Source organism: Ptychodera flava, chromosome 19 (assembly GCF_041260155.1).
Source record: "Ptychodera flava strain L36383 chromosome 19, AS_Pfla_20210202, whole genome shotgun sequence".
In the NCBI taxonomy this organism is placed as follows: Eukaryota; Metazoa; Hemichordata; class Enteropneusta; family Ptychoderidae; genus Ptychodera; species Ptychodera flava.
In genome coordinates, this window is record NC_091946.1 from 4,774,247 (window position 1) to 4,786,306 (window position 12,060).

A 12,060-nucleotide genomic window follows, 5' to 3' on the forward strand; every position below is an offset into this window, starting at 1 on the left:
AAACGACGTCATCAGGCATCATTTGTTTGAACTGTTGCCTGCCAGGCATCAGTTCCGAAAAATGATGCCCGCTGACGTCAAAAACGACATTGACGCGAACGCGGACCGGAATGTAAACAAAGATGTCGTCTGCGGCCGATCGAAACGATAGTCGAGAAATTTCTTGGTTTATCCTACTTTCTGAAGAAGAATTGAATGCTTTGGTTTCCAACAAGGACTCGATACGGACAAAAACTATAATAATCAACGGTGTATTGAACGTTTTGCAGATTCTTTTGGGAAAAACTTTTTCTTAGAACCACTCCAACATATTACATCGTAGGCCTACATGCGACAAGTTTTGTGTATAGAACGTTCTTATGCATGGCTACGGAGGAGGTGCGTTACAAAACACATATTGACTGGCCATGGGGGCAACAGCATACGTCTTTAACCCCTCGGGCCTGTGAGTCACCCCAAAAAACAGACTGTTTCCCTCGGCCTACGGCCTCGGGAAACAGTCTGTTTTTTGGGGTGACTCACAGTCCCTCGGGTACAGACGTATGCTGTTGCCCTCATGGCCAGTCAATATGTGTATACTGTTCAAGGCTGCCACGTAGACAGCTTGCAGCTGCCGGTGTCAGCTCCGTTGCTGTGTAATCGCTGTCATTTTTACACAAGAAATCATGACTTTGGTGTGTTGTGAGAACGATTCAGACGTCAGAAAATGAGTTGAGTCTGTAAAATACCATTGTAGCGGATTCCTCTGCATGTCCTGGAAGACTGGCGATTCAATGGCGATTTGACTCTCGAGACGGCGTCACTGCATGAGTTTGTACCACCAGTGGTTGACACGAATTCAAATGTTGCCATGTAATGGCAGCAGAATGATGACAAAACCACCCTTGATGCCATCTACATTACTCAGGGTAAGTGTAGTTTTAGCCCTGCGGACAGGTTTGTGTGTTCCTGGCGTTATACGGCCACAGCCCTGCAACGGTCTATGGAGATAACTGTGTTCTTGCAGCGAGATTCAAAATGGCGACCTCCATGGGCAAAGTGGTAAACAACCTGTCGAGTACGTTATGTTTCAGAAAACGAACGGCTTTGGACGTTAGGAGAAGTTCATCGCATCTTTTCTTGGGTCGGTTAGGAGGTAAAGGTAGGCAGGGAAAGGATTTTGCCCCGATAGAGCAGAATTTCGGCAAAAAAGACCGTGTTTTTGTTAAGGTCCGGATCAGCCCCAGTTATCTCCATAGACCATTGCAAGGCTTTGGTGGAAGCCGTATATGTATAACGCCGAGAACACACAGACCTGTACGCAGGGCTACTGTTGCTAAATCATTTGTATTTCTGTGTTGTTATAAAATGCATTGGCAAAATTGAATTCAGTCAGACAGCCAAGCCAAGAATTGTGGTTAATTATTCTATGGTTGTAACTTGGGGGCAATTTTTAGCGTTTTTGGTCAAAAAAATCATTTTGTTTTGAAAATTTATATTCACGATCCTTGGGTTGACCTCTGTCAGATTTATTAAAATTGTGGTGATATTATTTATGTGTTTTTAGCAATTTCTCTTATTTTTTTCCTCTGCTGCCTGAATTCAATGCTTATCAAACAGGCTACTTTCTCAGTTGTCATCTGTCCATCTGTCGTCCGTCAACAATTGCCTTCTCCTCTGAAACCGTAAATCCGATTGCTTAGAAATTTGATAATTATTCACTTGGCATGACTTCACTGCTCATGCAGGCAAAGTCAAATTCCAAAGCTGGCTATCACCACAGTAGAGGGGCTGTGCTATCACCATGTGTGTCGATCAAAGGCTGATGATAGGGGCAGAGTAGTTTTTGAAAGACAAGATATGACAGAATATTTCCTGAGAATTCATAAACTTAACAATAAATCAGGCTACAAAAATAACAAAATTGTAAATGGCCAATCATACATTTACTTTTTCCCGTAAATTTTTATATTTGTTCTCAATTTATGAACATTATGAGCGACAGCGAGAGCACAGTTGATAGGTTTTTTTTTTGTAGACGAAATATTTCATTAGATCAAGCAGATTATTTCAGTATACTAATGTATAACTGGACAGATTTCATTTATCAACAGTAACAATAGTGATTACACGTGTTAAGGACATGTTTTCAAACAATGCACAGTACTTTTTAAGGATTCTGTGGGGAGCAGAATATAAACATCAAATGGAACTATTACTAATCATGTGTTTATAATAATGTACTTCACCTTTTTTCTTAAACAGAGCTTTGTTTCACAAAAGTAAACAACTACGAGCTGGGTATCAAAGACTGACCCATAACCTTGAAGCATTAAATGGTAAGTAAAGTTCAACCTTAGGATTCCTAAATGAATAGTACTCTCAGTGAGTCTGTGCAACTCGAGCTTGGCTTAAAGAGGGAGTTTTCCAAGGGTGATATTTACATATGTTCTCGCTTGAAGGTCAATTATTCCATTTATAACTTGCGCAGATTTTTACAAATAAGATAAACTCTGTGGCAGAAGTTGCATTATAGGGCTTCATCATGGGAAAAGCTGCCAAGATTGGTGCTTTCATCAGGTCATATGGCAGGGACCATCTTCCAATGGGTATGGCATTGTCAGTAACGTTTACACCAGGCTTTGTGTATTTACATAACTATTGTGTATTTTTTTTATTTGAAATTGTGACTCACCCCACTATACGATTATTTTTAATTATTTTGTTTATTATTTGTATATTGGGGTGAGTCACAACTTTTAACCCCCAAAATTGCATTTCTCTGGCTGCATCATTTGTATGACTGATCCTCATTACCAAAAAGTCAATTCCTAAGTTGGTGACTTCTGTGCGAGTCCCTGCTGGGTCACTTTTCATTTCATTTACCACATTTACTATGCAAATACTCACAGCCTTGTATGAATGTGAGAGAGTGGACAATGCCATAACCAATCAGAAGATGCACCCTGCCATATCATTTGATGAAAGCGCCAAGCTTGGTCTATTTTTCTCATCATTCAAAATAAATTTAGTTGATGAAGCCCAAAATGCAACTTCTGCCACTATTTTTATCCATTTTTGTAAAAATTATCAAGTTATAAATGGCAAAAATGGCAATTCTTGAATAAGTGACCAAAAACAAATATTAAAAATCTTCTTTGGTGAACTCGCCTTTAATACAAAACCTACCTTTTTCCTATGCTGCGTTCCAATTTGACTTGAGAACGTTCATGTACATATGCAATGAAGTGTACTCAAACCAAATGAGTGGACGTTACATAGTAGACTGTGTATAATTTTAATTGAATTATACCAATAAACATTTACTTCGCTTGAACCTTTGCAAATCATACAATATTGACTCATGAAGTTTAAATGAGGTAATAACATACTTGGATAAAATGTTCTGGCATATATACATTAAGATCAAGTACAGATCAATTTTTATGGCAACGTTTCTGTCTTATTCCGTACATGAATAACTTTAAAGATTCATTGACTTAATAAAGAGGGAAATCAACATTTTTTTCCTGCAGGATAAATCATCTCAAAAATAAATTTTGTTTTATGTCATTGATTCTACTGTCTATGGATATACTAGTTTGAAGGTATTTGCAATATGAACAGATTTATACTTGTACAACAAATCACATTGGATCATTCGCAAATTGAGGGTATATAATAGTTTCTTTATTTTCTGACTACATGCAATTTCATTCTTCAATGTTTAATAGCTGTTGAAAGAGTCAAATTGTCAGCTTTTAGCAATTCTAACATTTTACATATTTTTTGTTATAAACTGAATAAGCTTTATATCTTACTTGATGTTTTTTATTTTTTCCAGCTTATGCATAGGACAACCTCAAGATGACAGGTCAAGCAATAACTGAAACCATAACAGACAATCACAGCGTACACTTTTAAACAGAGCTCATGGTCATGGCAATATGAAGTTCTTGACTTTATGGACACTTGAACATTTTTTCAACTTAACAGTTTGATGTTGATTATGTTGATCAGCTTTTAAAGTCTGGTGGATTAAATTTAATTAATACCAAATTTTTTAGCTCTCGCATTATTTTTGTTTGTGCAGAAGAGTGTTCTGAAGTGGTAAGGTGATGGCAGTTTCTCAGCAGCAGTGATAAAAAAGTTTCAAGTTGTTGGGGTGACTATAATTCAGAGTGCAGAAGGTAGGTTGACTTTATAAAGCACAGCATTAGGAAATCTACCCAGCAGAGAGGCAGCTAATTGCCAGGCCGAGTGGCAGCTTACCTGTTAATCTTTCCAGAAGAGATCCAGAAAATCTAATCCTGGGCTCTCAGGGAAAGATTTTCCAGGAGCTCTTGTGCCCTTCATGGAAGAGGAGAGATTCTTGATTGCCAACATGTCAGAGATGTGTTGCGTTCATGTGACAAACATGTTGCATTGAACAGCACAGATTTTGGGTGTAGCTGCCTGGATTTCAAGCCATACATGCTTGTAACATGTATTGTTCATGTTGTCAATACATAACGGAAAGTTAAAATCAATATGGTCAGACACATGTTTTGAAACCTGTAGGTAGCATGTATATGACACATGTTTCTTACAAGTAAGAAACACAATGTAAATGGGTGTCATTTCGGTAAGGGCTGTTTTGACAAGGACTTGACCCTCTGCACAAACAACAGCACTGACAACACTGGCAAGAACACTCAGCACAATGTTCCTCACATTTCTTTTTATTCTCGAGTTGTTTTAGATTGTTTGTGCACATCCATCTTACACAGTCAGGGCTCTTATAATTTCCATAACGAAGGCAATTTACATGACTTCTGATGAATTTAGTACACAGAACGTTCATGTCATCTTCACACTGATGAATGTCAGTTCTAAGGGCATACAAATGTGCCTGCCCTTTCCTACCAAAGTCTCTGGCCGCTCGTCCAACTTCTTGCGAGTAATGAATGATATTATTACTTGGACCCGAGTGTATTATTTGTTAATATCGGTATGTTATCCCAAGTCCAAATGCAAGAGTAGCAACAACGCATCTGATTTTACTACCTGTGCCAGAAATTAACTTAGTATTCTTTTCTGGTATTCTGCTTCAAGTAGTGCATGGTACAGGTCAACCATTCTGTTTTCTACAGTTCTGATCCCATTAAGGTAAGCCTTTTCCCCAAGGGTGCACATGTCTTTTCATTTCTTTCCAGCTTGGACAATACTCATGTCAGTTAAATCAGAGCTATAAATAAATATTTGCATTCCGAAATATACTGCATTTCAAACAAAAGCTTCAACTTAACCTTCATTCATGTTAATCATAGAACTTACACTCTTTATGATTTTACAACATTGTCTTTGTGATAATCCATTGTTACAAAAGTGAAAACCACGCCATTCAGCTTCCACAAAAATTGAGCAATTCTTCACATTAATCAGCCTGATAAAATGCTTGTAAAAATGTGAAACAAAAGAGAATTATGGAAAATGAGCACCAAAACTAAGCCTTTATTAATAACAGGAAAGGTTTGTATTGCCATTTTACCATGTTACCAGTGCCCTTGCTCAGTAAAGAACCCATCACAAACTTTCAATGAAAGTTTTAAGTGACTGCAATATTCCTGGTAACCATATATCCTATTTATACTGTTTTTGCTCAGTGAATTAACTTCACATGTTTTTGCAGTCAAGAGCTTCCAAAATTATGATATATATATATATATATTATATATATATATATATATATATATATATATATATATATATATATATATATATATTAATATATATATATATATATATATATATATATAGTATTTCATCTTTCATTTGGGACAAAAGGCATTTTATTTAACTTCTGTATCTAGTATGGCCACTGTGGCCCTTACCTGACATAAATATGATTCATTTTCTAGATCCTGTCCCTGTTTCGTGTAGTCCCTTGATGTACCACATGACTTAACTCATCTTTGAATTCCATCCCAGGGTCAGCTTTTACATGCAAGTAGATACTGGGTCTATAAAAAGGAATCACATGGAGTGGGTATGAACAATGACTGTGTCAGGTATAACATCTGCTCCTTTTTTATGTGTCTTTCAATATTCAATATATCTCAATGAGTGATACTATAGAAAGAAAAAAAGTTTGGCAGCATTGAAAATATACGTATTAATCTAAACCCCATTGGTTGTCACTTAAATAGTATAACTTTATTCACATCAGCACACATCTTCCACACAGGGTGCAAAAAACCAAAATTTACAGTTTTCATCCTTTGCCTAAATTTAACAGCCGCTCACCCTTCCTGAATGTCAAAGCTACAGGAAGGGAAATAGTGGTATTAAATAATATTAATTTATCAAATATCTGTGTACTCCACAATAGTACTACACTTGTCCCCTACCCCCCTCATGTATACTTTTGTCCTTGCTTTGTACTAAAGGATGACCTTTGCCAATAATTGTGTTTGCACAATGTATGTAAAAAAATTGAGAATGATAATTTACATAAGTATCTCACATTTTATTAGTTAAGTTTTGAGAAATGTAGGTCAATAGAGCTACAAAGACATAAAATACTCTCATGCCTGTCTGGACGCTTTGCAACAATGTTTACATCATTTTCACTCAGGGACATTTGATGATTCCAGTGCATGTGGCTGTCATGATAAGAATGCTAGCTCCAGTGTAGTAGCTTCTTATATCTTCATTGGCAATTTCTTCATAGATTGGTCAAAATGTGTGATTAATACAATTAATCATTTTTAGATATATTTGCGCAGTTAGAAAATTACCATAGAAGAAAAGTTTTTTTTCTTTCATTCACTTCAGTATTGCAGTCTGCAAACCTAGAGTAAATTTACAAATTGCCTTTTTATTTTATTATGATTTGATGATTAACTTTTCACTTACCATAGTAATACTTTAAAAAGAGTTAGATTCTGCATGGAAAACACAATGGTAGGTCCATTTTTATGCAATATGATCAACTAAAATAGCAGAAGGCGGGATGCAGGTACTGCCAGTAAATGCAAAGACTAAAAAAGTATGTATGATCAGTTACTTTACAGTCAACTTTTTTGCTATGAACCTTTTTATGTTTCTGCTTGGTTGAATATGACTAGGTCTAGGAAATCAATCGAGAGACGAAATTGTCTAATACTATATATGACTACTTTATTGCCAAATGAATAATAGATTGTGGCAATATAGTAGTGAAACATAACACTTGGGAGAGAGACTGTGTATAGAGTCCAGGGATGTGAAGTGCCTATGTTGATGGAACCAGAGTCTCTGATTAGGGGAAGGCGAGGTATCCCATAGAAAAAACACTTTTTACTTTTGGCGGGAAAAGTATCTATTAGTCATGAGAAGGGCACATGATGGATTAGACATAATATCGTGGCAGATGGAATACCTGGTTGGTACGTAAAATAATCAGTGGTAGTAAATGGTGCCTCAGAGCTGAAATCTTTTGAGTGTAGTAAGACACTATGTTAATAAGGACGTAACGATATGTTTCCTAACATTTGTAATGAATTTTGATGTGTACAAATTGCAGATGGCTATGTATTGTCTCTAATAATTGCAATTTTTAACATTAAAACCTGTCTCTTTATTTTCATTTTATTTACAGAATGTGAAATGTCTTAGATGTAGTGAACTTGAAGAAGAAGTCAGGCATTTAAGGAAAGCTCTGTCAGATCTTTACAGGACCCAAGAAACACGGGTAGAAGCTGTAAAAGAGATAGCAAGAAGAGAAAATAAGGCCATATATGAGCATGCACATCTCCTTAGTAGGAACCAAGATAGGTATTCCGTTCAAAATCTGAGAGACATCGATCTTGGAGATCTTTTGTCTGAACGGAATCCTTTTTTTTTTTTTTTTTCTCAAGGAGATCTGCATGCCTAGTACAGATTTATTAGAGGGTAAACAGTACCTAGCCCATGCCATCGATCTGATTTATGCTGCTCGCCACCCCAGGTTTGTAAGTGGGTTTATGGCTGCCATACAAGTTGTTCTTTATTCTATAACCCGAAGTCGTCTTGCTGTTGACTTAATTGGTCATGTTTCAGCAGGGCCGTGTTATGAGACAGTGAATAATATTCTTTTTCAAGGGAGACTTTAAGTTTAAAGATGCACCAGAGGGATTAATTGAGTTCAGTTTTGATAATGAACAGCGCATTGCGAAGAATTATATTAACAGAAATGGAAACAATGTTACCTTTGATAGTTTTACCAATATTATTGTTTCACAGCTAGATAAGGCTTCCACAATCCAACATCAACCACAGTTGAAACCAAATCAGTGCTGCCAGTTTAAGCCACTGATATAATCACCAAGGAAGAAAGTGAGTGTGACAAGTTTAGTGTCATTGCTGATGAGGCCTGTCTTCCTATTTAAGTTCTTTATTTTTGTATGATGCAGTCTCTTATGATCAAACAAAACAGACAGATGACATAGACTTATACATTGACAAACGACAACAGACAGAAAATACAGTTATCTGCCCAAAATGCCTATTCAAACACCACTCAGAAGGTAAGTCTAAAATTCTTAAATGTAGATCTTGTGGTGTTTGGATGGGCAAGTATAGGAAGGCTGCCCAGAAAAGGAACACCAGTACCTACATAACACCAGTAAAGAGAAACAGGAGGAAGCAGTCTCTGATGTTCCATGAGTGCACAGGCGAGGTCATCACCAAGCACTCAGGTGAGCAATCTGTGAAAATTGTCAAATTAACAAACGAGGCCCTGACAAAGCTGAAACTTATGTAATTCATCCCAAATTTGTAAATCCAAACACAGTAGAATCAGTCAGTTCTAAATCATATCGCGAAAGTAGGTAATATTAGGTCTCATGAAAATTTGGCCGGGGAAAGAAAACAGAGGAAATGGTTGATAATCAGGTGCGACGGGTTACATTACATAATTATTAGCAGAATACTTTCAGAAGATGTGAATGGGGAATTTTCGTGGGTTGTGTTGAGAACTGGGGTCTTACATGAGGAGATTAATGCCGTCAAATCATTTGTTAGTATGTATTGGGACGTGATTTACAGGGACTTTGCCATTTCACAGGGTTACTCTTCAGACAAATCTCTTGAATTTGTGAAGAAGCGTTCTGACCATCACATTTCGTTTGACCTTCTTTGCAAATTTGGATATTGTCTGTGGTGTGCTACATGAATTTCGTGTAAGTAACCCCACTGTTGATGTCTCTACCAGTTGTTTTCTTGGCTGGTTGAGTGCAGCTGCAGTGAGTGACCATCACATGAATTTCATGTACAACATTCTGTTACAACATTTACAAGGGATATTTCTCTTTCGCCATGGTACAAGGAACAACGATGCTGACACACTGCGAGCCGGACGACATCTAATCCGCACCTTGTGGCACAGTCAAAATCACCCTATTTATCAAATGGTTGAAGCTTAATGATGAAATCGACCGTGCCAGATATCCAGCGGCTCTGCTGCAGGAATTAGAGCAGTTTGAGGCCATATCACGATCAGGCAGGCCCGACGCTCATCAAGGTGCGGATGCGATCCTTGAGGAGTACAATAAAAACATCAAGGCCTGGGCTCCTCCAGTGCCTGATTCAGGTAATTGGCTCACAGTGTGCAGTAGACATGACCTGGTCAGCCTGAGAAAGACAGTCTTCTCAGTAATTGGCCTTGCAAACCCCGAGTCATTGGAGCGTAGTCGTCCTGGCTACTTCGGTGACTTGGTGAATTTCAGGGGAAAACGGAGAAAGACATCTTATGTCAAGTATCAGGCAGGCCGTACTCCAATGGACGAAGAAATCGGCAATTTCAACAACAATGCTGAAAAAAGACGACATGAGCTTTTAACCATCATATGTCATGGTAAGTATCCTGGAACACCAAACAAAGAAATCTTATTGGTAACATCATCAGAAAGGGAGCAATCAGAAAAAGATGAACGGAAAACAAATCGTAAACTGAAAGAAAAATGTGAACACATTATTGAACATCTACCAATAAATGATAAACATAGTTTAAATCAGGATTTAAAGGAAGCAATGACAAAAAAACAACTGCTTGATCTGCTTCATCGTTTGCGAGTGTTACAGACCACGATTGTAGATATGTTTGAGTTTGAGAGGGATCAATAAGAAAATAATAGCGTCAATTACACTTTGCTCACATTTGGTTACATGTGGCAAGCCAGAATGAGTGTATATATGATATTCAACACGCTTTTATTTACCTTAGCTTGTGATATTTATAGTCAAGTGCATTTGAACAAATTTTGATACACTGTCCATTGAAGTATGAAATGGTTGGCAACTTGCAACTGTTGATCAAACATACTTACACAATACCATGCACCTTAAGTACATCATAACTAGTGATAAAATCAGCCATACCAAACTAAACGTCTCCCTTATAATATTGTAATGCATAAAATTAATCATATGTAGACAATATTTAGTCTCTCTACGGTCTATGGTCGCACAATCGAAGACTAAGGTAGCATTTCTCACCTTCCACTGTTAATGAAGCTGCCACGCCTAATGATAATGGTATGTCCCAAACTGCCACCAAGTTAAACAAGCATTGTAGTGACATAGACAAACTCGACAGGCCATGTGATCACCGCAAAGTGTCATGGGTGCCGGTACAGTGCATGAAGCGCCAGCCGTTGTCAGTTCCAAAGTTTGTATACAACTGATTTCGTTTGTACTTGCCATGTTAGATCTCCACGATTTGGCTAACGTCACTTAAACCTGTGTGAGTTTAGTATTTGTTTATCAATAACATAGCTAAACAATGGCTGGCTCGGGCATCGCTTGTACTAGGTTCAGACTGTAAACGGAACCTCCTTAGTGAGAGCGAGATGGACGTAACCTCAACATGTTTGCATAAAAAATAGATCATGTGACGTAACGGGATATCTCTTTTTGGAAGATATGTTGGCCCTCAAAAGGGCCGTTTTGTTTTGATGACGAAGTCAGTACACTAATGTGTACAACTGACCCTCAAGCCCTGGTTCTCTAGGGTCTCTCGGGCCCGACCGACATCTCTCGTCTTCACTATGAATCCTACGTTACAACGCTGGACGACGCCGTAATGTCGGGAATGGAAAAAGGCACGTCCCTTTGGTTTCAAATAGTATACGCCATTTGAAGCGAGCCTTGCATCGTTTACTCTCGCGCGCGAGCAATCATGCGGCGTCTCGCTTCAAATGACCAACTATTTGGCCTGGGGGACAAGACTCTGTTCTGCTATTGACAACTGCGACTGCCTTCGTATCATAGGCGTTGTTAACTCCCTTTTAAGGTTGTAAACTCCACCGACAGTAAGATTGCCTCGATAATGCAACATCCCTACAGCCAGGACACCATAGATAATAATTTTCGGCATTTCTCAGCTCCGCTCACAGATTTCACTATATGTACAGAGATGTGTCGATACGTGCTAACTTGCTGTACAGCAAACGGCAGACTGCAGACGATCAACCATGGGTATAAAATATATTTTTTACATCCATGGGATGGCCCATTACAAGGGTCCTCTAACTGTTGGGTCGGTGTAACGCCTCCTGAGAGAGAAATCCAACTCTCACGACTCGAATGCAGTCGCGATCGTTGAGAATGGGAGCGACGCCCAACAGATATGTGGACACCTGAAGAGAGATGCTGCGCGAGTGCTCGCAAGGGCGATCGACGCAAGGCTATCTTCGACTGGTGTGTACTATTTGAAACCAAAGGGCGTCCCGTATTTCAATTCAAGGCGATACGGCTGTGTACAGTTATGTAATGATGGGTTTCTCCGGAAGGAGGCCGGCGTCGACCGAGCCCGTGATATTGTTTTCAATCAAGGATTCCGGGTCACATACAAGCCTTTATGACAAGTCTGTGTTCATTCCAAACGGCCCTTTTCAGGGTCACACATCCTCCAAAAAGAGATATGCCGTTATTTTACGTTTACATAAATGTTTTTACTTTTGGTTCATTTCAACTCTCCATTGATGTGTACTTAGGCACCCTCGATTTCAGTCGTGATATCAAACAAAATGACCAGGCAAAGCTTCAGAAGTTCAGTTACTTTTCATTCGCCCAAAAGCA

The 12,060-nt window shown here is 38.4% G+C and overlaps 1 long non-coding RNA gene across 1 annotated transcript; it reads left to right on the forward strand.

Moving 5' to 3' along the window:
* The first annotated feature begins 583 nt into the window (after window positions 1–583).
* On the forward strand, window positions 584–4,038 carry LOC139118433 (uncharacterized). Its single transcript, XR_011548707.1, has 3 exons — window positions 584–908; window positions 2,245–2,318; window positions 3,824–4,038. It is a non-coding gene; the product is annotated as an uncharacterized lncRNA (long non-coding RNA).
* The last annotated feature ends 8,022 nt before the right edge of the window (window positions 4,039–12,060 follow it).